Genomic DNA, 11,494 nt, shown 5'->3' with positions numbered 1-11,494 from the left:
ACTGGCTACAACATTTTTGGCAAGTATAGAATATACCAGATGATCTTTCCAGAAAAGCGGTACACTTATCACTTCCTGTAAGCTGAACTGGAACAAAGTGATGTAACCTTCTTTAAACTATTAGTCTCCCACCCCCTATGGAATGGAAATGAACAGAAGCAGACATGTATAAAGTCCAGGGAAAGAACAGGACAGAGGTGAGCCAACGTACTGTAGCATAATAGGTTTAATTCAAAGAAATATAAAAATGCCTTTACAAAGACAAAATAAATCAAGAGCTTATTTGTGACCTGAAGATCTCCTGTACCACCAAACAGCCGCTCAACATGGTCAACATGACCAGCAGTGCAGAAATGTTGGAATCAGCAGGAGATGGGGACCAGGTGGAAAGTTGTTACTTACCCACTACTGAGATGGTAGTGTCTATGACCTCCCACATCCAGGTTAATATGTGTAACTATGGCAATGCATTTTGGGGACACAACTTTCCTCTTGTGTCAAACCTTCTGTTTGAAGTCCAGCCTAGGTGACAACCATTGCTTTCCCCATAGATAACATAGAGTGAGTGAGTGGAGCCACCCTAGGATAGGATGTATGTTTCTTGCAGGATCACCGGGTGATAAAAAAGGAACACAAGCCTAAAAAAACAAAACAAAAAAACCCTGATGCATCTAAGGGCTTGTAAACTGTAATATATGGCATTTTTGGTTTGAGATTTAAATATGTTTTGGTTAAATCTAAAAAAAAGACATTCAAGTACCTTAACTAATAACAAAATGTATCTTATTTGTGTATCACTCGGCTGTAGATCCTAAATTTATCACTGAATTGGTGCTGACACTGTCCTTCCTTCTGGAGGGTGGCTACTTTTGTTCCCCATGGTCCCTGTGTGTTTTGTAAAGTAGTCACCGGTCCAAGCTCACCCCCCATGATAGACTACAGCCTCACATTTAGTTTACTCATTTGTATTAAAATGATAGTCTATCATGGGCACGAGCTTGGAGCAATGGCTACTTTTGTTCCCCATGGTCCCTGTGTGTGTATTTTAAGTAGCCACCGCTCCAATTTCATTCCCGTGATGGACTACAATCTCAATACAAAGTGGGAAACTAAACGTGAGATTGTAGTCCATCATGGGAGAGAGCTTGGAGTGGTGACTACTTTATAACAAATATAGGGACCAAGGGGAACAAAAGTAGCCCCACCTCCAGAAGGAAGGACAGTGTCAGCACCAATTCAGGCATGATTTGAGGATCTACAGCCGAGTGATGCACAATCAAGGTACAGTATTGTTACTAGTTAGGGTACTTTAATGTATGTTAAGGTTTAATTCCTGAGTTGAATGCCACCGTAAGGGGCTCCCAATGCCACTACGATCCAACGAAAGGCCCCAAATTTAAAAAAAAAGTCTCTTCTTGTATTTTTATAGTTGCCTTGTAACTATCTCATCAGTAAACAGACTACACAATGCCTCCACAGGCAGCATCTTACAAAAGAGAATCTCTACCACCATCATTAGTCAGAGTTTTGGATTATTTTGACTAAGAGTCACCATGAACAAACTCGCCAAGTTTTCTTATTATGAATCTTTATATTAACATATATCTGAAGAATTCTGGGCATGAATAAATGTTTTTCTTCATCTTCTTATGAACATCGGGAGTTTGAAGTTCAGTCGGCTTGTGGAAAGCGCTGCAAATGAATGAAGTGAGTTAATGGCGCTTTAAGTGGAAGGAGCAATTAGAGTCACGACACAGTGCCTTTGTGTTAGGATGATTTATTTGCCTTGAAACTTCCTTTGTGCAAAAGAAGGAACTCTTTCTTTCATCATGAACTGAGTGTCTCAAATGTGGACATAAAGCCAAGAACATAAAGCGATGGGACCTGCCTTTTATTAATTTTTTTAAGCAAGTCTTTCTTTAGTAGGTTTTATAGAATACATTGCATTCGACATTTCTCATATCATGTAGTACATTGTATTATCCTGTAGCCAGCCGGCTACACAATACATGCAAGAGATACTGTTATTTTCTTATTGAAAACAAGTAAAACATGTACCTCTTAATAAACATTTCAAGATATTGACTACACACGTTTTTACATACTGCATGCCACCCTTTAAGCATAAGTTCGTAAGAGTCTTCTGGGGATGACAATAATAATTCGGCCCATTTGTAAGCAAAACATGGTAGCTTGGGAGAGTCAACATCAGGGTGTGGACGAAGGATGGTGTAAGTGTGTGAGAGAGAGAGCTTATGCTTAGGATGGGCTAACATTTTAGAAAAAGGGGAATGCCAATCCGAGCCAGTAGGGAGACTGAGTTGAGATTTAAGGAAGGTGGAGATTTGACCATATTGGAGGAAGTGGTTGGGGGATATTCAGTTATTTTCTATTATTTATTGAAATGACCTGCAAGTGCCTTGGGGAGTCAGTAGGTCCTGTAATGTCCGAATACCTTTACCATGCCATATGCAAAAAACTGCCGTGGATAGTCCCAATGGGAACATAGATGAAGACAGGATGGGCATTAGGGGTGTGGTTATGCCTGGGAGTTTACTCAATTTTCTTATTTCCCTCCAGGTAATCACCGTATCCCTAATAAGGACATTCTGCTTAATATAGGTTGGCAATTTCTGAAAGGAGGTGTGTAGTGTACCTGCAAGAGACCAAGGGTGCGCCAGGTTCTGCTCCAGACCCGTGTTGGAATAATATTCCGTTTCATGTGTCCAATCCCTTATATGACGAGCGAGGCCCGCCAAATTATACAAACGTAAATTAGGGACATTAGCACCCAGATGGGATCTCGGGTTTTGGAGCGTATTCAGCGCAATCCTCGGTTTCTTGCCTCTCCAGATAAAGGCAGTGAAAGCCTTATTGAGTGTCTGAATGTCTTTATGTTTAAGCAAAAGAGGCAAGGTCTGGAGTGGATACAGTAGGCGGGGAAAACTAATAATTCTAATTAAATGGTACCGCCCTAGTACAGATAAGGGGAGATTGGCCCATGAATGTAGCTCATGAAGAATTTTGCGAATGACGGGGGTAAAGTTAAGAGTATAGGGTTCAGATGTATTTTTTGGTAAGTGTACACCTAGATATTTGACCGATCTATTGCGTAATTGCATGGGATATTTAGTTATCCAATGTGAGCCTCTAGATAGGTCAGTCTGCGAGAGGAACATCAGTTCGCTCTTGTCCACATTCATTTTGAGGCCAGAGAACGTGCCAAATAAGTTAATATATGTTCAAAGACTTTAGGGAGCTGGGTTTCAGGGTTGGATAAAAATAGTAAAATATCATCAGCAAATAATAGGGTTTGGATATTCTGAGTGCCTAATTGGAGTCCCTGAAATATAGTTGGGGAGGAAAGCGACCTAGTTAGAGGCTCGATGTCCAGATTGAAAAGTAACGGAGATAATGGGCATCCACGACGTGTCCCTCTATGTAGTGAGAAGGGAGGGGAGAGGAATGTGGACGTGACTATACGTGCTGTGGGTGACGAGTATAAAGTGGCTATGTACCTAAGGAATATACCCTCAAAGCCCATGTGGCGAAGGACTCGAAGGAGCCACTTCCAGCTAACGCTGTCAAACGCCTTCTCGGCGTCCAGAGCCAAAAGGGCTGTGGAGCGCAGAGAAGGCGTCAACAAGTGAGAATGTTCCAGGGCCGTAATGGCCTTCCGTATGTTAATAACCGCAGACCTCCCAGAAACAAATCCTGCTTGGGCAGGTGCAATAAGTGAGGGTAATAGAGATGCTAATCTATCGGCCATAATTTTAGAGAGGTATTTCACATCCCGGTTCAATAATGATATAGGGCGGTAGAAGCCCGGGTTCAATGGATCTTTGTCTGGTTTGGGGAGCAATCTAATGTATGCTTTGTTGAATGTGGGAGGATATTGCTGGTGGCGGAGGACATAGTTTTACAATTTCAGCATTGCAGGAGATACATCTTCCAATAATAACTTGTAAAAGCGTGTGGATAGCCCATCCGTGCCTGGCGCCTTGGCTGGAGGTGACACTTTTATTGCATGCTGCAATTCCTGTATTGCGAGAGAATCCCCAATCCCTGTCCCCTGGCCTGGACGTAAGACAGGAATGGACAAGAAACTGGGGGAACTGCCTAACCATGGCAGTGTAAAAACCAGTACTGGAAAAGGAAATTGCATAGAAATAAAGAATGTCAGTAACGTAGCAATGTCTTTAAGTGACTTCCTTTTTTCCCTCAGGCGGGTGTAGCCTGTATGAAGTTGGTGTAACATGTGAGCGAGGATGCTCGAAATCCCGTGCACAAACAAAACATAACTTTTGTGGGAAGAGTGCTCCGTCCCAAAGACAGTGACTAAAATTCATAAGATAGTAGAAAGACATCATGGCACACTCACAAACCAGCATGTAAAACAACTTGTCTCACCACTAAGGATAATAACAGAGGTTTGGATACACGTCTTCTGCAGAGGATGTGAAAGCCGCACTGCCGCGCCAAGGCACCTCTTATAGTGCGGTCCTAACTCTAAACTATGAGAGTCTCCATCTTGGAGCACATGGGGGCAGAAGATTTCAAATTGGGTGCAGGTTTGTCAGGAGGACGTCCAACCTCCTTAAAAGCACAGAAACACATTGGGTGCTGATATATTTTGCAGCGTCTGGGCATAGGTATGGGCTTCAGGCGCAGATGTGAATGATTTTTGGTGACCCTCGGGGGTAGAGATCCAAAGCACCGCTGGGTATGCCATAGTAAACTTTATCCGGTTGGCCACTAGCAACTGGCAGGTGTCATGGAAAGCTTTCCTTTGTTTGGAAAGAATAGCTGAGTAATCTGCAAAAATGAGGAGCTTATGGCCGTCAGCTACTAAATGGTGTTGAGAGCGATATGCCATTAGTATATCCTTCCTGTCTGCGAAATCGAGGTACCGGACAATGACAGGTCTCGGTTTCTGCTGGTCTCGTGGCGGGCCAAGTCTGTGGGCTCTTTCCACTCTGCATGGTGCTTTAAGGCCCAGTGTGTGTGGTATAACTCGTGAGCAGAAGTGATGTAATTCACCTGTAGGTACTGATTCCTGGAGACCGATTATGCAAAGATTATTTAGTCTCAGCCGATTTTCAAGGTTGTCCACCTTGTCTAGTAAGTAGCCGACCTGTTTGTCAGAGTCTGCCCGTGAGAGTTGAATGTCTCGCAAGTGGTCCTCCAGATCCCCCACCCTTTGTTCTACAGTGTGAATGCGGCCTGCCTGCGTTTCCAGGGCCTGATTCAATTTGCCCATGTGATGCTGTATGGAGTCAGCTATGATCGCCATTAGGTCAGCTTTCAGGTGAGCAGCCACCGCAGAGGCCAGTGCCTGGTAGTCTACCCCTGAATCAGGTGTTTGCGTGGGGGACTCACCCTGCGCGTCTCTGGGCTCACTCCGTTCCGCCATTTCCGGAGATTCACGTGGAGAGGCCTCGGGCGGCAGAATGTTCCGTCTGGTCGACTGCGGCCGCAATATGAATTTGTCCATCATCCACGGATCGATCGCAGGTACTTCTGCTGCAAAAAGGACCGGGTGTGAGCGATATTAGGTTGTGTTCGGGTAATAGCGGGACGGAACACTATCGTACACCGCTACTCCATCGGGCACCGGAACCGAGAGTCTGCCTGCCTTTTATTTTTAATATTTACTGAACTTTCTGTTGTTAAAGGGCATCTACTGTACATCATAAAACAAAAAGCTTCCTCATCATGCAAAACTGAGAAAAGTTATTGCCAACATTAAAGCGACTGTCATCGGTAAAAAAAAACTGAAGGTGTAAAGCTCAGGCACCTGAACTTTATATTTAAAAATATAAAGAATAAAATAAAAAATATTCTTAACCCTTGCAGCAGAGCTACCCTCACACTGCAAGGGTTAAGTGTTCGTTTTCATCCAAGGTGTAAAATAACAAAGATATACTCACCTAAACCTCACAGTCAGTTGGCTGTTAGACTGGTCCCTAGAGCCACTCTCCCTCTCTGCTCCAGCGTTCTAAGGTGAGTCATCACGTCTAATACACTGCGTATTGGACATGAGGATGCCGAGGGACATGTCATTACTGGGACGGAGGAGTCTGGTCCAAAGTCCGGGTGAGTATAACATTGTTATTTTACACCCTAGATGAAAAACGAGCACCTAACCCTTGCAATGTGGGGGTAGCTGTAACTCTCTGCACACCGTTTTCATATTTCTACCAAATTTTGCTTAAAAACATGGATTCTTGGTACACATATATTGCAACACATGCTCAAGTCAGCCAGCTTTGTCAGTGATCCCTCTGTGGCCAACTGCATCAAAGTGACCCCTCTCTGGCCAACTGAATCAAAATTATCCCTCTCTGGCCAACTGCATCAAAATTATCCCTCGCTGGACTGTACCTACTCTGCTGTGCAAAATGCCAAATATTTACTTTATTAACATACTTCAGTGGAGATATGGGGCTGAATTATCTAATGCATTTAGGTTGTTCATTTTGCAAAGGATCTTGCACTCTTCAGGGAAAGCTTCCTTTAGCTTAGTGAATGTGGAAAAATTTAACTTTGCAAAGAATACCGAATCACATGCAAGGAAAATTAATAAAAACGATATTTTTTCTTCTGCATGTTTGAGTGATGGAAGTCACCAGAGGTTCACCTCATTCACAAAACAAAGGGTAAACTTCCCTTGTGAAGTGAACAGTCTATTTGCCTTTAATAAATTAACCCCATAGCACCAATATGGATCAGAAAGACACAGTTAGGGAGAGCTACAGACAGAACCGAACTTTATGCACTTGCAGACAACAGACATCCCAACCTGCAATAACTCATTTCAGGGAGGTGTCCTGGCAGATAGTAGAAGAATCGGCAGAGGAGCTAATGCTTTCCCTGCTATCTGCTGAGTTGTTGTTTTTCTGTATTCTGACAGCTGCCGCCAGACGCTGTCAGAATAAAAAGAGAAAAAAAAGATAGCATGGGAATGAATAGCTAGACTGCTATTGGCCTTTTCAAGTTGCAATAGCCAATAGATGGCTGGCTATTGTACCCGCTCATGCTCATCATGGAGCCGCTTTCTTATAGCGGGAGACTCCCGGAACCTTCGGGAGAGTTGGAATGTCTGAGATTAGGCTGAACATACGTGCAGTAACTGTCACTAAACAAACTGTCCAAAAGCAGGCATTTAAGAATGCAATAAAATCCTCAGGAGCGGGTGTGCTTAAGGCATGCTAACAAGATCTCTTAATAAATATTATGAGATGTCATGCCATAATGTAATTATAGACAGAATTATATATTTTTTTAGTTTTGGTTAGCATAGGGAAGGGTAAAAAACCCAGCTGGCTGTATACTAATGGAAACCTTCACTTCCTGTCTCAGAGACACAACAGAAAGTTAGAGGAGAATTCCCAGAATGAGGGAAATTCCCTCCTTAAACAGTTGTCAGCGTAACAGTTGCCCAAATTGGAAGATTTCCCTTTACCTCTTGTTCTGGGGACAACTCTAAAATTTGGGATTTTCCCTCCCTCTCTTGTTGACAATGGTCACCAATACAAATAGAGGGTTGAAGCTCCCCAAAGGGGGCACAGAAAACAATAAAAATTTGACAGAGGGTTAAACCTTTCATCATCCTATTCAAAACTTAAAGAGATGTACTTTAAGTTCTAGTTAGCACATAGATATAATTCAAGTAGTTAGAACAGTTGCATTAAAACAAATGCACTTGATCATGTATTTATGAATACAGACAGGGCATCCGTATAATAAGGCGACCTGAGGCTGTTGGTTTAGACGGCATCCCTTAGGGTCACATGGGTGTGGTGGCAGCCATGGCCACTCTGCTGCACAATGTTTGCAGTGTGCCTGCTGCCCCCTTGCTGGCCAGAGTGTCCCAGGTTGCTAAAAGTCAGGCAACTTGGGACACTCAGGTCAGCAGTCCGCTCAGCTCCTAGCAACCAGGGACATCACTGGTTGCCAGGAGCTGAGCAGGACACACCCTTTCCCCCGGTTAGCGTGCACCACCAGAACAACGCAACCTACCCACCCCACCCACAAAATGGTAGGGACACCACTGAATACAGAGTGGAATTAATTTCATGGCTATTCACAAAAGGGTGAAGGGTTTGGAGAAGGCAGGAGAAGTGAGCAATCTAGGACAACATAGCTGAACTGGAAAGTGAGCTGAATTGGAGAATTTGTCCAAATCAGCTATTTTGTCCTAGATTGTTCACTTCTCCCGCCTTCTCCAAACTCTTCACCCTTTTGTGAATAACCCTGTTTGTGTCTAGAGTATAACTTTAGTAGTGTTTGGCACATAATTTAGAAACATGCCTAATGAACAATATAATCCATGTTTTACCATAGCTTTCTATTAACGTAGTGGTGCATTTCTTTTGTGCATTGTACAATATTTTTTTATGATTTGACGTTGCCACCTTGTCATGGTGTCCAAAAACCAAACTATTTACACTGAATGCAGGGGGGAAGACAGGAAGGTATTAATTTGCAGGGCTCTATCTGACTTAACTTTATTAAACACTACGTTATCATCATGACACCGTCTGAAAAAGAAAAGCCCCGCAGTGACTCTCTGAAGGTCAAACGGGACATCTGGCCATTATGCGGTAATTACTGTTTCATGATTTCAGAAATGATTGCAGAGTAGATTACATTAGAGTGAATTAGGCATTTCTGTCTAACATTACCCACCTCTTTCCCTGTCAATCATTTTATTATTTCAGGCAGGGTGTTAAAATAACAGTTATCCTTCACAGCCCCGGTGCTTAATCCCACGGCAATAAGTGCTTTCCAGAAGAAAAAAACGAATTTTAACAATGTGCTGAATGCCGAAAACATTGTTTTGTGACAGATCTCTGCTAAAATGGCCACATTATGCTTTTTTCAGAAAATCGTTATTGAAGAAAGTTTCTGTTATACTCGAACATGAAGTATGACCAGTTTGGGGACCAAGAAAACTTGAGTAGTAGCTTTGTCTGCACCATTTAATGGGTTTCAAGGGCAGGTTGCCGTGACGGAAATTCGTGTTCAGACCCATTCGGATGCATTAAACTGAAAAACACATCTGATTGGCCATAAAAGTCACATGTCCGATTCAGTTTAGTTTTACGGAAATTCGTATACGGACACATTCGGATGCATTGGTATTCGGAAATTCATATGTGTCCGAATTTCGTAAAATTTGTATGAATTTTGATTCGGAACGAAACAAATCGCACATGTCTACATTCATTATCGAAAAAAAACATACTTATGTTTCACTTTCCCACAAGGAAGGAGATACTTCACATGTATCTCCTTGTAGTGGGCCACCATAACTGTAGAGAATCTCTTCAGAGTTCATGACATGATCACTCATGGCCTTGGAGCATTGCATTTTTCATTGATGATCTTGATGACCTTTTATTATTGGCGGACATAGTCATCAAAGAGCCTGTGTGCAAGAAGATTTTTGGGGTCCTGCATCCAATAATGTCCAAGTTCAAACACACAGTATATGCAATGTGGATAGATAGATAGATAGATAGATAGATAGATAGATAGATAGATAGATAGATAGATAGATAGATAGATAGATAGATAGTGAAGAGTAAACACTAAATTATCTTTCATATTTTTAACAGTACCATTGGGTTCAAGGTATTAACCACCTCCCGTCCGCCGAACGTTGAAAGACGGCCGGACTGGAGTCTCATTGATGCGGGTGGGCGTCTTTAAGCGTCCGTCTCGTGCCCGCGCCCGCTCGTGCGAGCCCCCTGGCGCGCACAAGTGGAAAACCGCCTGGATTTTAAACAGCCAGTGATGGCCGTTTACATACACACGGTCCGGCGTCTCTAAAGAGGGTGCAAGTGAGGGTGCGCCCCCCTCCCCTCCTTACCTCTCGTTGCCGTCGCTGTCCCCGCGATCTCGGGCATCCATCCCGGACGATGTGGCTCTGTGCACTGAGAATGGAGGGAGGTCAGTAAGCGATCTCCCTCCGCTCTCCTCCTGGTGTCTGAATGCAGGACGTGATGTATATTACATCACTTCCGCATTCCTCTGTCACTCTCCGGTACAGAAACCGAAGAGAAGCTGATGAAGCAGATCTGTGCTTCATCAGCTTCTCTGCGGGTTCCTAGGTGACATTAGGGGTCTTAGAGACCCCTGATGTCTCCATAATGGGGACCTGTAAGTCACACAGGGGACTTCATTGCACACTATGTTATAACAATAAAGTTAAGTGTAAAAAAAGTTTTTTAAAAAGTGCTCACAAAATAAATAAAAATTTACACACAAAAAAAAAAACCCCACACAATTTTTTTAAAGTCCCCCACCCCCACATAGATGCGCAAAAATGCGTTAGATGCGCCTACACGCAAAAATGACGATTGCTCAAATTATTCTGCACATGTTACATATCGCCACGAACGTCGCAATGAGAGCAATAATTCTCGGGCCATCAATCACTGAGAACACTAAAGTGATGAGCGGTAAAATAATTTAAAACGTCGCCTATGGGCAATTTTGGCTATGGAGTTTTTTTGCGATTTCGCGGGCGCGCGCAATTTTAAGGTTTGACATGTTTGGTGTCTATTTACCCGACGTGACACCGCCTTTTATATTTTACCAAAAAATTTGGTAAAAATAAATGTTTCCTAAAATAATAAAGGGAAAACAATTTTATCTTTAAATATTCTGTACTTTTTTTTGCTATAGTAAAAAGTAAAAAGCCAAAGTACCGCAGCGCTGAATACTGAAAAATGGCCTGGACAGGAAGGGGGTGTAAACACCCTGGTCAGCAAGGGGTTAAAGGACCTCTTTGTTTCACAGTGTCTGCCAAGTAGTTTCTGGCAAGGGTTGGGCACAACCTAGGCTGCCTATGTTCTTCAAACACCAGGAAATATGTCCTGTCCCTACAGGGTAGCTAACCATACATGCCACTTACCAATACCCTTTGTTATTTCCCCTTTGCACACCGTACCAATGTACCCCAAAATCCAACGGGTGCTGGAACAACTGGTGGATGGCGCCACAATGTACGATCTAGAAGCTATGTTGTCAGCACACCATTCTGCTTCGGAATATTCTTTTTATTTGTATTCCCTAAGCATTAGTTCTGCATTCACATGTCATGTTAAAGGAATACAAATAAAAAATAAATTCTGAAGCAGAATGGTGTGTGGACAACATATCTTCTAGAACTTACCGATACCCAGCACACCTCCAGGTTACCAACTCTTGTGCAACAAAGGATTACCAGTTCCCACAGAGTAAAGAGTGCTGATCTTAAGATCCAGCTCACTCAAGTGTCATCTGAGGCACCACCCCTTGCCTCTCCTCTCCAAGCACTCATTTATTTCTCACACAGAGCCAACATGCACATTGCACAGCCAGTTGGCGAACCTGTGCCAAAATCTGGACACCAAACGCCACCCTAGGAGCCCTCATATCTATCATCAACTAGGTAATTTATCACATTTATTGTTATAATAGTATATTTTTCCGCTATAAAGGT

Source organism: Nanorana parkeri, unplaced genomic scaffold (genome assembly GCF_000935625.1).
Source record: "Nanorana parkeri isolate BGI_ZX_2015 unplaced genomic scaffold, ASM93562v1 scaffold138, whole genome shotgun sequence".
NCBI lineage: Eukaryota > Metazoa > Chordata > Amphibia > Anura > Dicroglossidae > Nanorana > Nanorana parkeri.
This window is presented reverse-complemented; position numbering follows the sequence as displayed.